Source organism: Pagrus pagrus (genome assembly GCF_965226575.1).
Source record: "Pagrus pagrus genome assembly, chromosome: 22".
Classification (NCBI taxonomy): Eukaryota; Metazoa; Chordata; class Actinopteri; order Spariformes; family Sparidae; genus Pagrus; species Pagrus pagrus.
Window position 1 is genome coordinate 17,426,000 of NC_140204.1, and position 22,403 is coordinate 17,448,402.

The window sequence follows — 22,403 nt, forward strand, 5'->3', positions numbered from 1 at the left end:
TGTGTGTGTGTGTGTGTGTATGTGTGTGTGTAATTGATCTATTGTGCCGACGGCTGCCAGGGGAATTACTGAAGTGAGGCTTCCTACTTATGAATCAAACTCTGCTAATAGAGCATGGCTGGATTTGAGATGACATAACAAACACACACACACACTGTGGCCGTCCCATAGCCTCCCATCATTCATTCATAATAATCCTCGCAATCAGTTATTCAGAATGAGAGATGGAGGGAGAAGAGGGATGAGTGAAAAATTGGGAGGGAGAGGGTGGCGCTCACCCGCTTCATGTGAAAACAAAGCAATTACAGGCATTATTAGTCGTGTAAGCCGTGTGTGTGTGTGTGTGTGTGTGTGTGTGTGTGTGTGTGTGTGTGTGTGCGCGTAAGAGAGAGAGAGAGAGAGCGTGCACTCGCAAAGATAAGATCAAAAGCAGGAGCCCCAGCTGGGGCTGGAGCTGGGCTCTTAGCTCTCCCACTGGTTTCATTTGGGTTATCACCATGTTCCTCTTATTGATAGTGTGTGTGTGTGTGTGTGTGTGTGTGTGTGTGTGTGTGTGCATAACAGGTTCAACTTGAAATGGAAGCACAGTTATCAAAAATGATGTGGAATGAGAGCATTTCAGCATGCTTCTGTAAAGGTAGATGTGTTTTCAAGAACACACACGTGCACATGGTTTCCACCTCTGTAACAATGGAAAACATTATACACTTGTTCATGGACATGCACACTCAAAAAGTTTCCTAGTGTGCACTTGTGCAGTCAGCGGGACTTGTTGGAAGAGAATAAAGCAGTCAGCCTCTGTGCAGTGGTTTAAAAATAGAAATGACACACACACACAAACACACATGGCTTGCAGCTCAGAAATAGAAGAAGCAAAAAGCATCTGAGTAGCAGAGCCCAGTCTCTTTCCCCCCTTTTTTTCTCTGTTTTTTCCTTTTCCTCCTCTTTCTAATCTGTCCTTCTCTGGCTTTTTCCTTCTCTACCTTTGCTTCCTGTACACTCAGTTTGCGACAGAAAAAACAGAGACACAGCAGAGGAGAGAGAGCAAAGACAAGGTAAGAGCAAGACAGAGAGAGTGTTAAAATGAAAGTGAGCATGCGTGGGAATCAAATGTGCCAAGTTTGCATCACTGCAGGGCCACGTGCATATGTTTGGGTCACAGGCAGTGTGTGCATGTGTTTGATGTTCTTCAGTGGGTTGCTGTGCGCGTTTAAGCGGCAAAGTCTGCATATATTGAAATGTCTGTGGTAGACAGCGACAGTGAGACTTTGGATGAAGGAATTTCAGTAATCTCTCTCTCTCTGCTTCACAGGCTGTGATTCAGATAGAGACAGAAAAAAAATGAAAGATATTGAGTATGAGGGTAGAGCAGGTGTCATGGTGAATAACAGAACACACTGTTCCTGCCAATATTTATCTGTTTACACAGAAAAGTTCCCTTCACTACTCGTACGCCTTTCCATCTCCTCTGGTTGTGTGTGTGTTTTTTCCATGCAGCACAGTGACAGTTTATTATCCCTCTGATCACTGCTGACTGCCCCTTCACAGAGATGGGTGGGGGTGTGGAGGAGTTATGAAAAAGTAGAAATTGATGTCAGAGACGACGAGAGAAAGACTGAGGGAGGAGAAAGATGAAAGCAAAGAAGAGAGAGAGGAGTTGATTATGCAGTTTAAGATAATGCTCTCTTTGAAGAGTGAAGAGTGGGAGATAAGGAAAGAGGAAGGCAACAAAGATGAATTTTCTTTCTTTAGTCCTTCACCTGCACTCCGTCTGTGTCTTCTTCCATTTTGCTCTTTTACTTGCTCTGTCTCTTGCTCTGTTATGGAGTTATTTTTAGGTCTTACTTTCTGTCTGGCTGCCTGTGAAAATGCCGAGCTATATTTTACTATAAAGGTGCAGATGACATTTCTCCTCTTTTTCACAAATGAATCTGAAGGGAGCAACTCTAAATTCAAGTGCAGACAGATCAAACAAGATAGAATAATTCTCTCTGCCTCTGATGTGCAGCTGAGAAGGCTATCATAACATGCTGAGCTGCACGTGAATGAGACAACAAAGGAAATAACTGCGAATGTGGAGGCGAAGTGTTTCTATGACATCTTAGTAGTCGAGAGGTTATCAAGGGCAACAATTCACCTTTTTTACGCAGCCGTCCACATTTCATGAAAATGATGGAAACAGAAACTTAACAAACTTTGCAAAACTATGGCTCATTCAAGCTTTCATGTAAGTTTGGCTTTAAATACAATAAGTTGTTTCTTTCCGTGTAAAGAGCGTCACTATGTCAACTTTGTCAAAGTTCATTTCTTGACCTAGGCACTTGAGAAAACAGTCTCAACACAAGCTCCATTTAGTTGTTCTGTGGCTTTTGATCATATCACCTTTAAAATATGAACATTTACAGTATCTGCTGATAAAGATCAGATGATATGATCACATTAAGTCATTGATCACATATGTCCAGTGAACACGTTTTCAGCCCATGTTAGAAGCATTTATATAAGACAGCTGTCACAGGTTACCGTGGAACCACGATGTGTGAGTTGGCCAATTCAGATAAACTGATAATGTACAGGCATATGTGAACGGTGACACTTTGTTGGTCTGTGTAGGGCATGAGTCTGAGTTTGTCTGTGAGATTTTGCATGCATTGTCATGGTAGGGTATTGATAAAAAGTCAGCTTTTCTTAGTATCTAAAATTGACTTTGAGATACAAAGCAACTGTTAGGCCAAAAATGCAATCCACTGTTTAATGTTTTTGAATTCAAACAGCCACCATGAAGTTACTGAGGTCTGTTTTGTTATAATTTCCAACCAGAGACTTAAATAATGCCTCCAGCTATAGTGATCAATCTCTCCAGTCTAAGAGGGTTGGCTGAGCATTTGAAGACAGTAGTGATCTCTGTCACACCACTGTGTTTCATTTAATGTTTAGTGTATGCTATACATGTGTTTAGTCAGTCTGTGTGTGTTTCTGTATGTGTGAAAGAGAAACACAGACAATGTGAGTGTTTCTCGTCACAATGTGAGAGACAGGAAGACAAAAACAAGCTTCTCGTCAAATCTAAGTTTCCTTTGCTGTTTCTTGTAATCTGTCACACTGTGACAAGTTGGAGGAGACAATGGGCATGTAGGTTGGACCAAAAGTTATATTATTTTTTCTTTCTTCCACTCACACATAAACAGCGCTAAATTCTAGTTAAAGGAAGTGGGTATAGTAGTTTTGAGTCACTTACAGTTGGGTTAAGATGTGTTAGAAATACAGTAGGAAGCAGCAGGTGTTTGTCAGCTTCTGCTTTGTACTACTCAGCATTTGAAAGACTTTCCATTAAGGTTGCGGGGGATTTCTGACATATAGAAATCCAGTGTATGCACTTTTAGTGAGTTAGTTTTTTGTGCAATATCAAGTGTTTTGTGTAAAATGTCATTGGCATTTCAACAGAAGCTTTTTTGTTCTTCTTGTTTTTTGTCTATCCCAATACTCCACTTTTTCATTCTCCATCTCTCTTTCTGTCACTGGGACATGACCTCTCGGCCAGTGACCTCATCAATAAGGGGCTCGTTTGGGGGAAGGGCAGGGTCAGGGGTGTGTGTGTGCGTCCCTATGTTTGTGTGTGCATGACCCTGACGGGGCCCCTTGCGTAGTTCGATTGAGAGAGGGGGAGACGAGCAGGGAGGGGTCTTATGGGCCCCCCATTTTCCGCCATCTTAGGTTTCTGTCTATTGACTGCTGTGGCTACCCCAGATCTCATGTCCCATCGTGTGTGTGTGTGTGTGTGTGTGTGTGTGTGCAGTGTCTGTATTTCCTGTCCATTCTCCTCATGGCCATCTCGCAGGTGGACAGGACAATCACTCATTCTCATCTCTCTTTCTCACTCTATATAAATCTCTGCCTGTTTGTGTGTGTCTACTATACCTCCACCCCTCTCTCTTTCAATTTCTTCATCCTCCCCCTTCTCTCCCCCCTTCTCTCCCCCCTTCCTGTCTCTGCTCTCTCATCCTTTTATTCCATCCCACTCTCCCTGCCTTCCTCCCTTCCTTCAGTCAGGTGAGAGGGAGGTGAGAGAGGAGGAGGAGGAGGAGGAGTATTAGCCTCACTGTCTGGAGCCAGTTGTAACCTTATATCTCAACAGAGACAGACAGAGAGAGGAAGGGTTGGTAGTAATTTGAGCTTTAGTGATTGTACATTCAACACAGAGGTCATTTTTTAGACACTGGATATGAGCAATCACACACATACACACACAGTCTCCTTCCTGTGCCAAAATATATGTATACATCAAACAAACACACATTGAAAAAGCATATTTTCTCCCTCCTATCAGTGATGTAATCGCAATGCAATGTCGCCGTGGCGATTGTCCTTTCTCATCCTCCGGAAACAGAGGCTCTGAAGTTCGTGGCTGATTGGCTTGTCCAAGCAGCTGGAAAATGGAGTTTAGTCAGCTCTGTGCCTTCGGCTGCTTCACGCTCTAACACACACATGCACACACAAATGTACATAATAGAGTAAATGTACTCAACAGAGATAGATGAGCTGCAGGAAGGATCAGAGATGAATGAAAAGGGAATGAAGAGATTTATTAGTAGAGGGAGAAACAAATATATGCTAGCATGGCTGTTGAGGATTATATACTATAACTTGTTCTTAAAGCAAATTATACATCTTTTAAACATGGTTTGAATATATGAAACTATTGTTTGTCAGTTTCGGAGAGTTTGTTACACAGCTTTGGTAGTTACTTAAAAGTAAAGTGACTTAATTAGAAACCGGAACGAGAGACAGATACAGAGGCAAAACGGGGACTCACAGAGGTTAAGAGACAGAAAAAGAGACAGGAAGGAAAACAGAAGGCATTGTGAAGCTCTGAGAGAGAGGCTGATATAAGGGAGGTTTGATTGGGTTTTAATCAGTCACAACAAGTGATGGTGAAAGAGCATTCATTAATGAGTGGCTCTGGGCTGAATGCTGCAGTTGCTTTTAATACTTTCAACTGAAATCTGATCTTTTCAAGGCCTTTTCCTGCAGCTGTTGAACTGATCCCAGGAGAAATATTTTCTGGCTTTGATTCAGAGACTTTTGTCTTCTCAAATTTTAATTGATGTATAATGTGAAGTTTAGAATACTTGGTTTCTCAAAGTTGGCCTGTTTTGATGCCTCGAGTTGCTTAGATGTGACCTGTTGAACTCATTGGCATGATTCTTAGACACAGGAGGCATTCAGAACTGAGTTGATCAGATCTAATGCATCAAATGTAAACCCACCATAACATCACTCATTGGTTTGTGGACTATCTTTTTAAAGCCTCAAGATTGGGCTGTTGCCATCTTGTTTTTTTGGAGCCAGATGTGACTATATTTGGAGGAGAGGGTGGAGCCGGGGAAGATATTCTGATTGGATCCAACTGGAGAACCTGAGGACACAAAACGGTAGTTACATGTCAATCATAAGGTTGCCATGTCCTTTACTCCACTTAGTTCACATATCATCGAACAGTTTATTTATTTATTTCTTGGTTTGGGTTTGGCTCCTGGCACTCTGAGGCTGAACCCCTCTCAGGCCTCTCATTCTGCTCCCATTTCCAGGACTGACTGTAGGGATGACAAAGACACAACAGGTTCTGGCTGGGATAAATTACCTCGGTGCTGTATTCCCTGTAAAACTTTTCATCTCAAGACTGTGTTCAGTTCAGGTCCGGCCGTGTTTAGTGGGAGGCTGCTGAGCCCAGTCCCATTACCCGATCAGCCAGCATTCCCCTCTGTTCTTTGTTTTTGGACTGCTGGTCAGATAAACCATGAAGCAATGTTTTGATGAGTGGGTTTCTGTTTTGTGTAAATGCATTGCATCACCAGCACAAGAGTGCATGGGTGATGCAATACATGTTTTACGCTATTCCACCAACAGTGGGTGATGGTGATAACATGCCAAGAAAAGTAGCAATAAAACAGGAAAAGGTGGGACATGAGACATTGAATTTAATTTGGACTTTTCTGAACATTGCCAAACTTAGTAGTTAGTTATCACCCATAATTTATAGCTTTCAATTGCGATATTCTGCTTCAGAGCCAAAAGCAATGTTTATTTTTGTCCCAGTATTTATCCCCTGTGTCTGTATAACATACTCCAGGCCACTCCAGCTCAGGATAGACAGCAGACAGGTTTGTAGCCCCACAGCACAGTGCCAAGGTGAACGAGTCCTCACCAGGCTGAGGGGACCAGATGTGTCAAGTGGTTGAGCTTGGGGCACAATGGGCCCCCTGGGGCCCGTTGAAGTGTCTTGGGGGGGCGTGGACTTTGGTTCCCCCTAAACCCCCTGTCCGTCTCAGGCCGGGGCTTTTCCTGGGCAGCGTGGCACAGTGTGTGGCCTGGCTCTGGGCCAGAGCAGCCAGCCTGCCTGCCTCTGCCAGCCTCCCTCCCCTGAGACCAAAGACAAAGCTGGGACAAGGCCAGACACTCCACGCTCTCTGTTTATCTCTCCATCTTTCCCCTCCACTCTTTAGACTCTTTCTTTTTCTTCTCAATCATTAGGGGTGATTGTGTCCCTTTTTCCTCTTTTTTTCGTTTCTTTTCCCATCTGTTTTACATGTATACTTTATTTCATTTTCTTTCTTTACATTTCGTTCCACCCTTCACATTCATGTTATGTTTGTCTGTCATCTCTTGGTATTGTTTATTTTACAATCTCACTATATCTACATTTCCCCTAATCTCTTGTCAGCGTCCAGATGTTCTGACACATCATGCACACACACACACACACTATTTACATCTGCGCACATATACATGCTCTGAAGCAAATTGTAACCTTTCAATACACAAACACCTAAACACACAGGTTTACAGGTATCAGCCATCCAGCTGTGGCACACACACGCATTCAGCCTCTCTTCAAGCTCCCACGCACAGATGTACTATTGCAGTTTTCCCATATAAACACGCATATAGCCCAGCTCAACACATCCCCTTCCCACACCCACACATACACCACCTTCCTCTCTTTGTGGTGTGTGTGTGTTACAGTGTGTCTGTCATCCTGTCGCTGTGTGTGGGCCCCACATCAAACCAGCTGCCTAACCAATAAAGGCTAGTGCTATACACCAGGCTCCGACCGGCTAGCATGCATCACTCACTGAGGGTGTGTGAGTCTGTGTGTGTGTGTGTGTGTGTGTGTGTGTGTGTGTGTGTGTGTGTGTGTGTGTGTGTGTGTGTGTGTGTGTGTGTGTGTGTGTGTGTGTGTGTGTGTGTGTGTGTGCTATCCTGCACAACCACCCACGGTGCTGCTGCTGACAACTCTGGTCAGGTTTGATACTTTATGGAGAGATGAGTGGTTCTTTCTCCCTCAGCCTCTCTTGTCACTCTCCCTTCACATTCACACACTCATTTGCAACTTTCATTTATTTGCTTTCTCTTATTAGCACTCTTTGACTTCCTCATCTCCTCATTCATCAACACTTAACTTGTTTTTTCTTCCATTTGTTTACTTTTTTATTCTCATCATTCTCTATTTCTCTGTTTTCTTCTCTCTCATAACTTTCTAATTACCACACTGTCTGTCACTCTGCTGGTCTCGTAATGACTCCGAACCACAAACGTCACACCTCGCATGAAAGAACAATATGCACATACTCACAAGCATCAAATTACCTTATTCCCTTTCTTTTCAAGAATCTGAAGAATTTCTTTTTTACTTTCCTTCTCTACTTTGTGAAGTATGCTTCAAACAATATGCTTATTGGATGGTTAAACAGTGGCTGAAAACCCCCTCTCTGAGATGTTTCTGGCCTTAAAAATGGGGTAAGGCTGCGTCTGACAATACAAAGGGTTTTCTTAAACTAACAGTTCAACAAACATACTATACCTACAGTACTTCATGCAACGATTAGTCAGGTGATGAGAGAGGAACGTAAGCAGGATTCTGCTTTTTGCATTTTAACAAAACTATCTTCACTTTTTGATGTAGAACCAAGTGCTACACCATGAAAGCTTTTCAGAAGAAAATGCCCAAATAGGCCCGCCTTTATCCCAATTAGAACATTTATCACATTTCACCCCTTTCAGTGACTGCAGGCTTTTCATCCCTCCAAGTCTGGCCGTTTTGAACAACAATAAGTAGTTTAGCCTTCAGACATGTTTAGACGAGATGCCATTGCTTAATTTCTATCATACCCCAATGCTTACTGTTATTCTGGTGGTTCTACTCCAATTGGAGTATGTAAAAGTAAAAGAGACACACTTATAGGTGGAGATGAAAGTGGAAGTGGATGAAAAATGTAGGAATTCTTTTTAAGATGCTGGAAACTGGTAACCATTTAGCTAAGTCTGTCTGACTTAGTGACCTCATGTTCAGTAACACGTATAAACACATGGTCACATTCACCAAAACACAAATGGGAGCATCACAATCATAGCAAACCAAGATGCCAGTGAAAGCCGAAATTCACAAGAAAACTGTATGTACTCACAGCTATGCCAAATATGGTGTGTCAAAATTTATCTGGGAAGTTGATTGGTAAATAGTGATGGATGTTTACTACAGTTTGGAAACTATTTTATCATCTGCCTATGTTCTCTCCTCCAAATAAGTTACTATTATGTATAAAATCTGTATAATCATTGACTGCTTTGTTTCTTGTGCTGTTGAGAAAAAACAGTCTGATCATCCTTGTGTTTGTTATCTCGAGTAGTTTATGAATTTAGACTTTGAAGATACTTGAACTTATTAGATGTTGAGGTTGTTGTACTTGATTAAACATATATGCATGTGTGATCTTAGTTCAGTGTTCAGCAGTGTCAAAATAAAAATATATAAACTAGTGCATGGGTCTTTATTGTTAAATATTCCAAAATGTAATTCAATGTAGAGGTTGTATAGTATAGCACACTAGACACCAGCCATACATACTGTACATAACTCAGTCTAACTTGGACATTGGCCAGTTTATTGGTGCAAGATACAGTTCACAATACGGCTGAGGATCAATACTTAACTCATCAACGCATAGAACTACAGCTTCACGGTGTACTTGTGTGAAATTACATGAAAGTTGAAATGAATTGAATTAAATGGTTCTGTATTAAAGTCTTCGACTGGATTCTTTAAGGCTAATGTAGCGCATCACATTACATGATTCTGAGAATGTCTCTCTCTTTGCTGTCACTGACTGCAGATTACTTTGTCCCCTCAGGTCATTCTTTCTCTACAAAGCTGACTGAGGCAGGGCTGGTTTGGGATCAGTTTTTAAGTTACTTTAAAGACAAAAGAGATATTGACTACAGGGCAGATAACGACTCTCATTCTATTTCTCCATCTTTTCTTCTTTTTCTGTATTTCGCTGAAGGGCATGCTGACCTGTTAAGGACTGATAGTTCTGTGTGCATGTCTACGTGTGTGCACGTGCTCTACTGGAGAAAGAAGTGTGTGTACAGGGGAGGTAATCTTTTTAATTCTATGCAGTGTTTGAAGTTTTCCTTTGGTCGGCTCCAAACTTTAACATCAAACGCTCAGGTCACCCACCCTCCCTTCATCTCTGCGTCTTCCTCCTCCCATCCCACCCCTCCTCTCTCTCTCCCGCTCTGTGATCTGGTGAGACTAGCATGGGAGGGTCCTGCAGATAAAGTGGGGGTAAGTAAGATTAGACATACTGACGCCCTTGCACACACACACACACACACACACACACACACACACACACACACACACACAAACAGCGGAGACAAGAGAGGGCACAGCCAATTAACAGTGTTTGTGCAATAAGTTGGGACAATGACTCTCTGGAGCTGTATGCATCTAAAACAATGTGTGTGTGAACAGCTGGTACAGCCAGTTGTTTCATCATCACCCTGTAACCATGTTTGACACACAGGGCTATTTTTACCCCAGAGTCAGACCCGCAACCCGCTAGATGACTCACAAGTCACTACGAGCCAAACACACTCTCACACACACACACCCCCACACACACACACACAACTTGAGGATTTCCACTGAGATGCACGTGGTGGTGAAAAAGTCACACCCTTGTCCACTACCCAAGTAACAAAGATAGATGTTTGCCTCTGTTGCTACAGTTTCTTGTTGTGTGTGTGTGTGTGTGTGTGTGTCACGTGCCTCTCAGGGAGACACTGAACAGCTGCATGTGGTTTGTGTTTGTGTATCTGACAGTGCCCCCCCACCCCCTCTCTCTCGTCTGGACTCACGGTGAGCCCTCCTCCTCATTCACCAGCTATCAAAGCAACTGACCAAATGACAAACACACACACACACAAGGCCACATTCACTACACACATACTACTTCTTTTGTGTCTTGGTCTAAGAGGAGCCAGATGCGAAGTAGCACATTCACATGCTTGTGTTCCCCAAACTGGTGTCTGTGTGTCTTTTTTACATTTTATGTGTGTGTCTGTTCCTTTGTGTTTGTAGGCTTTCTTTGTTCATATACGTTTCTGTACTTGTTGGCCTGCAGTATTCCAGCATACTGTACATGATCATGAGTAAAGTTCTGTGTTTGTGTGCTGTGTGTCTCCTGGTTACAGGGTTCGTTGTTTTGTCTCAACCTCCAGTCTTTTCTCTTTTGGCGTGCTGACTCAGCTGATCTGGAGCATTTAATAGGGTGTGTGTTGCAGATCCGGCAGCGTTTAATAGGGTCTGTGTGTTTTCTGGGCTCAGATTCATGGCACAGTCAGCCAACAAGTTTCTGAACACTGTGTGTGTGTGTGTGTGTGTGTGTGTGTGTGTGTGTGTGTGTGTGTGTGTGTGTGTGTGTGTATGTACTGTGATACCATTTAACACGAGTCATTACAGTATATGTGTTGGCAGAGGTGTCCTAGAAAAGTATTTACTGTATATGTGGTCTTTCTATAGGTGGAGTGAAGGGTTACGTGTGTGTGCATGTGTGTGCTTGTATGTGTGTGAGCAATAATGTATTGACCTTGTCTCTCATTGCCAGTTCCCAGAAGGTTGATGAATAAATAAAGGCGTGACGCCTCCCCAGCGAGGCTGTGTCTGCTGCTAGCAAGACAGAATGACACCACACATAGACACACATGCACGCACGTGCACGCACACACACACACGCACGCACACACACACAAAGCTATCTCCAAGTCTGTTTGCAGGGCTATATTTGCGCAATGGAATAATGTTGGTTTCCTGCAACACTCTGACCCAGAATTCTACCTTTTCTGTGCTTCTGCATTTATGTACATTTTTAGATGTGTGTGTGCGCGTGTGTGTGTGGCAATCTAGGCAACTGCCCAGGTCTCTGCCCTATCTTGGTGGCCCTTTTGCTTGGAGCTTGTTTTATGTTCCATAGCCTACTTGGTTTTGTTTCCAAACTGCAGCCAAGGCTCCTGATGCAGATTTTAGTTCATAGTTTAACACTGTGCAATCTCTGTAATGCTCGTGAAGAAACTCATAACTCAAGATCCGACCTGCACAGGCTGTGTATTTAGTTTTTCTTTTCTTTTTTTCATGGTTTTCAGTGAAGTAGAAAACATATCGTGCTCAGCAGTCCCACATTTGCATCACCGATCAGGCAGCTGGCAACGATCGGACACTGACATGAAAGCCACTGAAAATGTTATGTTGGCAATTTTTTTAAATATCTTTTACTTCAGCGACTATCAAACTTGGCACTGACTGAACGATGTTTGAGTGCTGCTTAAACAGAGATGGATTGGAAAAAGTATTAACAAGCCAGCGTCCTTAACTCCAACATGCATCATAGCATTGTGCCTAACAAGGGGCAAAAATTAGCCTGTCCACCTGGGTGTTGTTCTTTCAATCACAGCCGATCAGAGCTGGAGCCGATAAACACTCACAACTACTGCAGGGTCATTTGACGTGGGAGTAAATGCCAATTGTGCACATCCACATTAAAGACAAAAAGCCAGATGTTAGTGAGTCTTAGTGGGTTTTTGTTCCGTGTGAAAGGGGTAAAAGACAGTCTGTTTAAGTGCTGTTCAGTCTGTCTCTCTGTGATATGCACACACGCACAGAAGTGTGGTGGGAGTGGTCAGCAAGATGAAGTGCCAAACCACTGCTGAGGTCATGAGGGTTAGAGCTCTGTGGGGTCAAAGATCAGTCCAGACAGTCAGGCCTCTGCACGTGCCCAGAGCAGGTGTCCTAGCAACCAGGCAGCAGGAGGTGAAGTTTACTAATGCACACCGTAATAAATAAATGTAAGCTGTAAGAGACTTCTCTCACACACACAAATTTAGAACTTCTTTGCAACACACGCTGCAGCACATTGAACACAGTTGTGGGATTTTCCTCCTCAGTGTGATTTAGTGCTTTTGCGTCATTTGGTCGCCCCCGCCCACTAAATTTTCATTGCATTCCATCCTCTAATTAGCACAACAAAAAGCATCATTGGCAGAACAACATCACCCACTGTATATTCATATTGCCATGTGATACCAAGTGACAAAACCGCACATTTGGCAGCAACTTTCCCTGAAAACGTCCAAAAACAAAACACACGCGTCTTTATTAAACTTTTAGCAGAGTTATGTCTTTTCTCAGTGACTCACTGACTCAGTGCCTGATCTAAAACATCTCACTGCTATCTGTAATTTGTGTGATGGAAAGTCCGGTCATTGACTGGTCATGTTTAGTTTTTTTTTTTGTGCCTATGTCTGCATTATATCACTCAAGACCTGGGCCATGAGTAAAGACACTGCCACAGCTCTCATTAAGACCACTATAACTCATAATAATGGCTGTCATGAACTGAGTAAGCTGGAATCTTATTAGGAAGCATAAATCACTAGGTGGAAGGTTACTCTTGTCTCTTACGTATTTATAACTCCTATTCATATCCCATAATTAAATTATGTACATCCCAACAAAGACGTTTACTCTGTTGTACTACATCCAGTTTGGGCATTTATCTACAGCGTTACTGTCACATGAATTACATGAAAATGAAAAGTTTTACAATGACTTTCCTCCTAGAGTGTCTTGTAATTACTCTTGACAGTTATAAGAAGTGTTAAGGTTGTTTATATTTTTCAGGTGCACCTCAGTTGTTACATCTCTGCTCGAAGTGTGTATTTTCTTTGACACTTTATTTTTCTTTGGGGAGCTTGCACATGGTATTCATAAAGGAACGTTTTTTTTTCTAATTTAAAGAGAAAGTTACCACATGTAGTACATAGCAAGTGGACAACTTTGATGTGGGCTCACAGGTTTGAGGTCACTTTGATTTAAGTAAGCAATAAATTCCTTCATGCCCTGTCTATGTCCCTCTCAGACACACACACACACACACACACACACACATAATGACTTGTCCCTTTTGAGGTCAGGGTTGCAGACATCAAAGCCAAGCAGACAGCCAAGTTGGTAGCCAATTTCAGACATGCACTTTACTCCGTAGATGTGCTGGCAATTTTACATGGCCACGTCATGTTTGAGGCAGTTTTATGCAAGAGTCACCCTGGCAATCCTACCAGGACCTGTTAGCATTTCAATAACTCTGCTACAGGGCTCAAGTTAGAATCGAATGCAATTTCAAAAGGGCTACAGCACAAACAGGGTTATATACACACATCAGAGAAAGATATTGCATGCATATCAGTTCCAACAAGACAACACTTTGATGACTTAATTATCATTTCTAATGCACAGGGAAATTAGATTAGTTAAATAAACAATAAAACATCACTAATGAGCCAGTTTTAAATTGCAGAGGAGACGTTCCCTCGCAGTGCAAGGAAGAGGAGGTTTTGACAATGGCTTCAACTGATGTTGACGATGATGTTTGGTAGCATTGCATAGCGTCAAGTTTTGAAATTTCTCTTTCCGTCCAGACCATTGTTTTAAATTGTTAAAACCACACAAGGAGTATTTTTAGTATTTGTGCCTTGCTAGTGGGATTTGAGATTTGAATTTCACCTTCACTCTACTTGCAGCTAGATTTGTGGTCTGTCATGTCTTGCTCTCTCTTTCCCCCTAATGCACACGTACCGATTCACTTTGTCAGCAGTATATTGTCTCTCCCATCTTTTCTTCATTGATTAGTTAAGCAGTAGAATGTGGGAATAGTCACACTTCCTCAATCCCAATTCCCACACAGCCTCAATAGCACACCCAGACAACCAGACCTGTACAGACGGACACACAGAGACAATAGAAGTGGAAAGTGATAGAACTACAAATTCACATTTTGTACAACATCTAATTTGTCTAATACAGTAATTCTAATAATAAATAGGAAACGGTACATAGTGAAGTGGGAAGAGGAAAAAGAATCCAGTAAGAGCCAGTAAGACATAATGACAACTAAAGAGATGGAGCAGATTGGAGAAGAGACAAAGAGAGAAAAAGGTGACAGAGAGATGAGAGCATATGGATGGGGGAGGGAGAGAGGAGGAAGAGAGAGAGAACTAATTAAAGAAAGTAGAATTTTAGTTGGGTGTTGAATCCATGAGGAGTAATGGTCCCAGGTGTGTGAGATGAGGAGAAACAGAGGAGAAGAGGGAAGGGGAAGGAAACTAGGTCCCCATACGCCATATGTTCTCCAGCTTCCCCTCTTTCTTCTCACTCTCTTTCATTCCCTTTCATTTCAGGCTCTGCACTGGCTCACTGAGAAAAGCTGATCTTGGATTGCTTTTCTTCTCCGTACACATCTTCCTCACCGTTCTGTCTATTTCGGTGTACTGCAGGTTAAGTAAGGTGACAGTGGGATCGAGTGGGCAGTGGTGTGGAGACGTTTGCGTGGCTGTTTGCATATGCCTTTGTGTACAAGGCTCAATAGCTTCCATGATTTGTCTTCACAATCTGAGGTGTGTTTATGGGGGATTTCTATTTGCTGGTTCCTCTGTTGATATGGATTTTAGTATTTGTCTTGCACATTCAGATTTTTTTATTGTTTAACTTGTCCTTTGTTCACATTACTTCTTGTTTGGAAGTAGATTTGTCTGTGTGCATTGGGTAAGACTGCTGCTCTGCCAGAGTACAGCAGGTTTGGTCACTAAGTTTTATTGGAGTGCCACTTTGCAGGTTGTACTTTGTCCTACAGACATCTGAGTACAGTACATGTCCACGTATACTAGTGTTTCATTCCTTGACCACAGTACAGGAACACACCACAAGTTTAAAATGACATGTCATCTAAAAATAGCAGCTAAACTCACTCACCCTTTCCTCAATGCAGTCCCACTCTGGCGGGATAACCACCCCCCTCATCACGGATCTCTCCACCCCTCATGAAATGCAAGCTGCTCCCACTGTACATTCCACGCAGAGGAATGAGCCAACTCCCCTGAAAATTAGAGAGCAGGGGCTAGTCATTGTTTTCTGCCAAACAAAGGCAGTTAGCAAACAGGAGCGGAGCAGTTTCCAACCGGTGGTTAGTTAGGCTTACCGGCCGGGGGCCTTGAGGGAAGCTGCTGTGTCACCAGGTTGGGAGTGCCTCAAGGCTCAGTCCCGGGGCCCTTCTTTGGTCTCTTTTTTTCCCCTCTCTGTTGTGACTGTGTGCATGTGTGTCTGTATGTCTGCCCATGTGTGGGCCCTCAGGCTGTTGTCAGGCAGATCAGGGGAGCTGTTGTGAGTTAGCCCGGCTGTCTGTGTCTACCTACATGCCTCTGTTCCCTAAAGAAGGAGAAAGAAAGGAGGAAAGGGAAAAGAGGGAGACAGAGGATGGGAGAAGGGGGGTTACAACAGAGGGATGGAGCTAGCGCATTCCTCGACGTGCACAAAACATGTCCGCAGGGGGAATTGCAAGCCCAGCAAGATTCACAGACATCTAACTTCTTAAAACAAGACTCCCCTCTTCTCCCCCTCCCCATCCTAGTCCTCCACCTCCCCCTCCTCATGGCCCTGGAGTGGTTTAAGCAAAGGGATAATCTGTGGAGGAATTCCAAAAAGCAGGAATCCAGGGATTATTCAAAGAGGAAAATGGTAGATGATGGAATATTTAAGGGTTTACCTGAAATGATTGCTTAGGTTTTAGGCTTAGGGGTTTGAATTCGTGACAGCATGACCAATTTTAGTTCACAAATAAGGTGAAAAAAATTAACTAAACAATACAACATCAGCCTCAACAGGATGTGCTACCTCCTCTCTGAGACATTTATGCCAAGATTCATAATTCGCATCCTGATCCACAATCGCATGTTTTTAATACTTTTGTTGTATTCCAGGCATGTGGAGGTACTCCAGCCTTTGTTTTTAACTAGTTGAAAGTCAAGTAACACTAGCATCTAGTCTAGCATGTAGTCATGTGCATTACATTACTTGTTGATTTCAAACGTAGATTGAAACAGATATTGAAGTGAGTATTCTGTTGTTCAGTACATTTCTCTAAAGGTGTCAGTTGATGCTAATTTGTCTAAACTAAGGCAAACTTAGATCAAACAAACTAGCTTTTATTCTAGCTAAAATCATATATTTGAGCTTTTTGTTGCATTTCATTTTTGCATTTTAGAGTATGTTGTAGCCGTCTATGACAGCAATATTTCTACAGTCCTTCTGGACTTTACTTGACCCCCTGTATAAGGCCCAAAAACCTAGTGGTGTTCTGTATAAGGTTACAATAAATATAGGCTGGCAGCAGCATGGTGTTTAAAATGCTGTTACACTATCTGTGTACGGCTGTGTTATTGTAAACAAGCTGCATCTTTGGGGCTGAGCTCCTTCTGTCCTACTTAACTGGTCGATAAACAGGCTTTAGCTTTAATTATGGTGATGTCTGATATTGCGCCTTCTTACATCATGCTGGTATCTTGTTTATGTGTTTTGTCTGGCCTTGTGTTATTTGTGCGTGTCCGTCAAGATTCCACCAAGCCTGCGTGTGTGTGTGTGTTTTTTTGATGTCTAAGGATATAATAACAGTGGGTGTACAACTTGTCAGGTAGCTGTAATCATTATCACTCTGTGTGATTGGTCAGTACATCGGGTTCTGTTTGCCTTAGTATCTGTGTGTCTATTTTCATATGTACATGGAGAATTACATCAGGTCCTGTATATTCTTCAACCGCCTCTGCACATTTTCTGCTATATTGTCTTCTCGTCTTTGTAGTTAATATTTTGTCTGTCTGCGTGTTTAAATTTGCAACTGTGCTTGTGCTATATGTTCAATCAAGGTCACTTGTTTAAAGCACTTTGTTCTTTTCAAGTGCTTCCACGACCAAATTTCACAGCAAATTTGCTGCATTTTGGTCATTTGAATTTTGAGCATTCAAATTTCTTATCGTGATATTATCATGAGAGCCATTTTGCTTTGATATCAGTCATAGTATTTATGGGGTGTATGGCAGAAAAATGCACTTGGGAAACACTGTAGTCCTCTATGATACACTCCATAAAGAAAGGTGTTTTCTGAGTTTGGCAGGTAAAAATTGATTAACCGGCACAGAGCCCTGACCCTGTCCAACACCCTTTGGATGAACTGGAACGCTGGGTGTAAGAATGGCCTTGTCGAATGGGAGCAAATCCCTGCAGCTAGGGCTCAAAATCTTGTGGAAAGCCTTCCCAGGGGAACGGAGGCTGCTGTAGCAGTAAATTTATGAATCATGTTTTTTTAATGAGATGTACAACAATCTCATATGGGCAGTTGTAGACAGCAACTAAATACATTACCTTAAGTACAGTTTTGAGGTACCTTACTTGAGTGTTTCTAAATTCATGCTCAATATTTGACTCCATTAATTTGACAAATAAACTTGTTACTTTTCAGCTCAAGATTTCACTTGAAAAATATGATAAAGTTCTAAAATACACACTGTTAAAGATTAATCCCGTGGTTTGCAACCTTTCTGTTTCTTGACCTCTTTTAAGCAATGTATAGTTGAAGCCCGTTGTCGTATTTTACCAGACCCCTCAGCTCAGAACTTAACTGTATAGTATATAAAGTAGTTCAAAACAGCTACATGCTTTTGACCAAGTGGCAAATGTGCAAATCAATGCAAGGGGATGTAATGCAATAGATTTGGCAGGCTATTCACTTCAGCATAGCACAACTCCCGACAATATATTTGCCAGTGTCATTGATAAATGTTGTATTTAAGTGTTTATGATTTCTTATATTGGTGGTGTGCATGTTTTTCAGGTACAGCCAATATCTGGCCCACCCAGTTACAGTCAGCACACACCCAGACTGTGCTCAGCAGTGGCAGGTAAGAGAAACAAGCGTGTGTGTGTGTGTGTGTGTGTGTATTTCTACCCTAATAGATTATCGATGCACTGCTGGGTTGGTTGGCTACAGCAGACAGTGGAAATGGGCCTGGACTCCCCTGAGGAAACAAGATATCTCCAACACACACACACACACACACACACACACGCACAGAGCGAACACACACATACAGTAGCTACAAACACAGGCACAATGTGACTTCATAGAAAGAAAGCTCTCAGGCGCAGGACTTTAAAGCACATTTTGCACGCTAACACACACACACACACTTGCGTACAATTAGACACACCACACACCTGCTGGGTCTTTAGAGGAAGCTGAGCTCCATTCTGCCTGTATCTGAAGATGAAAGGAGGAATGGAAGAGAGACAGGCAGGAGGTAGAGGAGGAGGAGGAGGAGGAGGAGGGATTAGAGGAGAGGAGGAAGAGGATGTGGAGGAGGAAACAGGCAGAGAGGTAGGGGACAAAGAAAGAGAGCAGATATAGAGGAAGAGGAGGAGCAGGGATGAAGAGTGATAGCCAACTCTGCATGCTCACACCTCTCCTCTCTTCTTCTCTCCCTCTCTCCTTTGTGAACAGATGGGTGGAGGTATCAGATTGTGATGAAAGCCAAAGCAGAAAGAAACGAGACAGACAGACAGACAGACAGACAAACACACTCATACATATAGTCCATACACACCAGCAGTCACACATGGCTGCACAAACACACACTCACTTCAGCAGAAGGATGCAATACAGCGCATGCCTTTTTGCTCTCTGTCTCCTCATTCTCCTCTATCATATTTACATATATTATGATCACACTGTTTGTGTGTGTGTGAGTGTGTGTTGTGTTGTGTTGTGTAATGACCATGGACTAGTCCGGTCAGACAGGTTCTGGAATCTGATTCCCACAGTGAAAGCACTGTACACAGACAGTGCACCAAATCTGAATCAGGAGTGAGTGAAGTTGATGATTTTTTTCCCGGACAGAGAGGGAGGGAGAGGCTCCAGGCACATGATGAATCAGATGAACGGCGGGAAGAAAGAGATAAGGCAGGAGGAAGAAAGAGGAGGATGAGAGGGAAAGAAAAAAGAAGGCATCAAACTTGCGAGCCCCGTGGGTCTTTGCTTGCAAAGGGGGTGGAGGGCAAATGGAGGCATGGTGGAGAATTCAAATGTCTCGGTGTCAGCGGGTTCACCAGCAATCTGTGCTGAATCCATTGCACATCACAACATACAGTTCTGCTTTAGCTTGAAACTGATGAAATCTGTGTCATGCGGTGATGCACGGGGGACTTGTCTGTGTTGGCGACTGCAAATGACATAGAGAAGGTAACAGTTTGACATTTAAGAAGTGCACACAGCACATTCATTTATATCAAACTGCAGAACATGATTGCTCTATGCCAGTAGATAACAAAGGCATCAGATGGACAGTTGGAAAAAATAATGAAATATATGATTGTAAATCACAGAATGTACAGTTGTGGATGTAGGTAATGGATCAAAGTAGTTTACCAAAGGTCAGGTAAGTAGTTAAGTTTGGATGCTATCATGTGACAATCGATCACAACATATGGGATGACTTTTTAATCTAATACCCCTTTAACACTGGATGAAAAAAGCCATTAACCCCCAATTATATCTGGCTTTTGTCTTGAATGGGAAAGGATATAATTGGCATTTATTCCCAGGTCAAATGACTCTGAAGTAGTCACAGGTATATTTTGGCTCCAGCTCCGGCTGTGATGTAAACATGACAATTGGGCAAACACACTCATTTTCGCCCTTTTTTTGGCCAATGCCTGACACGCAATGAAGTACGTAAATTGTTTTCAGTCTGTCTCTGTTAAAGCAGCGATCAAACATTGTTGAAAACATCATTCCTGATCTCCATGCTGCTTTCTTCCTTTCCCCGTTTGCCAGTATGTTCCTAATATTGTACTTGACACACCAGGGGAAAAAAAGGCAAACTTGTCTCCTGGCCATGCAAAATGAGTCAGTCATCTATTTTTAGCAGATTGCCCTGCGCATGTGCAAATGTTTGCATACAAATTGTATCACTGAATTGATTGTTTCGTTTGCATGGGGATTTCTCACCCATGACAGCAGTATTTCTTGACTGCCAATAGGATGAAACTGCAGCATGAGTGTTCAGTTTAAGGCTGAAGCATATCAATAGCACTTGCAAAGTTGCAGATTTTCTTAAAAGGCTGTTGCAGTTTGGGTAAATTAAGCTTATTTGTCAAAGTAGGTGCTAATTTCTCCCACAGTAGTCATAGGATGGCTGTTGAAAATGTGTACAGTCTGACCTACCATGGGTTACAGGTGTGTCCATACATTGTCAGATATACTGCCTGCATGAGCTCTGCGCTCCCAGTCAAATAAGTTTAATTTGATTGAAGTTTTTTCTGGCCAGGCCACCCTCTCTCTCAAATCTAGTTATATTTACATCCAGCTGTCAAGGGAATTTTATGCAAACTTTTTAAACATTGCAAAAAAGTAAAAATGCAAATTAGGTGTTTTCCATCGCTCAGTTTGAAGTGAATAAAAATAGACTTACTGAATGTCACAACTGAACATCCACCAGGAAGCTGGAAAGAGTTTTTCAACAACTGATGAGTAATCGATTTTCTTTGGTCATGATTTCATCCATCAGATCATTACCATCTTTCAGAACCTCCAAACCACCAAAACTGAACTATTAATGCAATAGTTTGACATTTTTGCAAAAACACATATACACTCTTTGCCAAGAGCACATTAGAAGATCAATTCATATCTGTCCAGTAAATATAAGGCTAAAGTCAGCCCACTGCTTAGCAATGAATGGAAGCCAACCAACAGAGACTTCGGGAAGTTACTGCTTTAAATAAGATTATAGGATGCGCCTAATACACCCGTTTGCCCCAAAATATTTGTTAAATGCCCAATTTCTTGTTGTTTATCCACAGAGAGGTTTATGTGTATCCTCACAAAGAAGGATGTTATGGGTAACCCTATCAAATCATCATATAAAAGCAAGAAAATATCAAGAACATGCACGTTCATTGCCAGCCCTCTTCTGACACATTTGCATTTACGCATACTTATTAGATACATTCATCACGGACCAAAAAAGTGCTTCAAGTCAGCATGTAAGTTTTTGCAGTAATTGATGGAATACGGCCGTCTCCAGTCAGCTTCTTAATTTCAACAGATCAACCTCTCTTTTTCTCCCCATCTCTCTCGAGTAAGACTTGCTGAAGTGAGGAATCAACAGCAGAAGGAGAGGGAAAGATATCTGATGGAGGGAGAGAAGGGGGGGTGGGGTTGTCGGGAGAGATGGTGCCTAAACCAGTGTTAATTGAACACAGCTGTACGTCGTTAAACATTAATTGGCAATTAATCAGCTCACACCCATAACCCCCCTCCCCCAGTTGGATGTAACTTGAATATATCTTTAAAAAGGGAGAGAGAGTGGGGAATAAAGTAAATTATTCACAGTAGCACAAGGAAGGCCTGTTCTAGCTCAGCCTCCCTCTGCCTCTCTTACTCTACTTTTTCTCTCCTCCATCTTCTCCCATTTTCTCTCCCTCTCTGTGCCCCATTCAGCCCATTAATCTAGTTTTCTGCCTTTATCTCCGCTTCCTTCCCCTCATCCGTCTGTAGTTCATCCAGAGATGCAGAGAGAGGGAGTGAAAGAGAGATGTCACAACACGGAGGAAGTGCCAGAGGGGAGAGGAGGGATGGAGGAGGAGGAAGCAGAATCCTTGATGCTCCTGCATGAAGGGAATCATGAGGAACAGTGTGTGTGATTACATCCACACTTAAGTCGGCTAATTTTGAAAATGCTGTTAATGTGAAAATTACAACCATTCACGCAAGGTCTTTTGTAAAGACCTTCATTCTAAGTAATAGGAAAGCTGCTTTAATACTTACTCTTGTTCTATAGTACATTACAACCAACAATCAGTGAACGGACACAGCCCAGTTACTCTGCTAAGTTTCATCTGGTTTAAACCTCAGCTCCGACTCCTTCTGTTCTATATGGCCAACTATTTATACTGTACCAGGTATACTATTTTAATATACCCTAGTATAAATGCTAGCCCCAACCATGTACTAGCTGGGTTTACTTCTTCCTTTTACAAAAGTTCTGTTTTTCTACATCATCACCAAAGGTCAGGTTTTAATCGATCAAACGTGGTCGTACCAAGTGCTGTCCGATCGCGGCTGACAAAAATATTAATAGCTATTACCAACAGCCACTTTTGTTGGCTGAGTGAGAAGCCT

General features: G+C 42.4%; 1 long non-coding RNA gene across 1 annotated transcript in view; it reads left to right on the forward strand.

Annotated features, from left to right (window-relative positions):
• The window catches only part of LOC311251356, a 37,689-nt gene extending 19,565 nt beyond the window's left edge, over positions 1-18,124 (forward strand). The window contains exon 4 of the long non-coding RNA XR_014621380.1: positions 18,057-18,124. This is a non-coding gene — a long non-coding RNA (uncharacterized lncRNA). The remainder of the gene's footprint in view (positions 1-18,056) is intronic.
• The last annotated feature ends 4,279 nt before the right edge of the window (positions 18,125-22,403 follow it).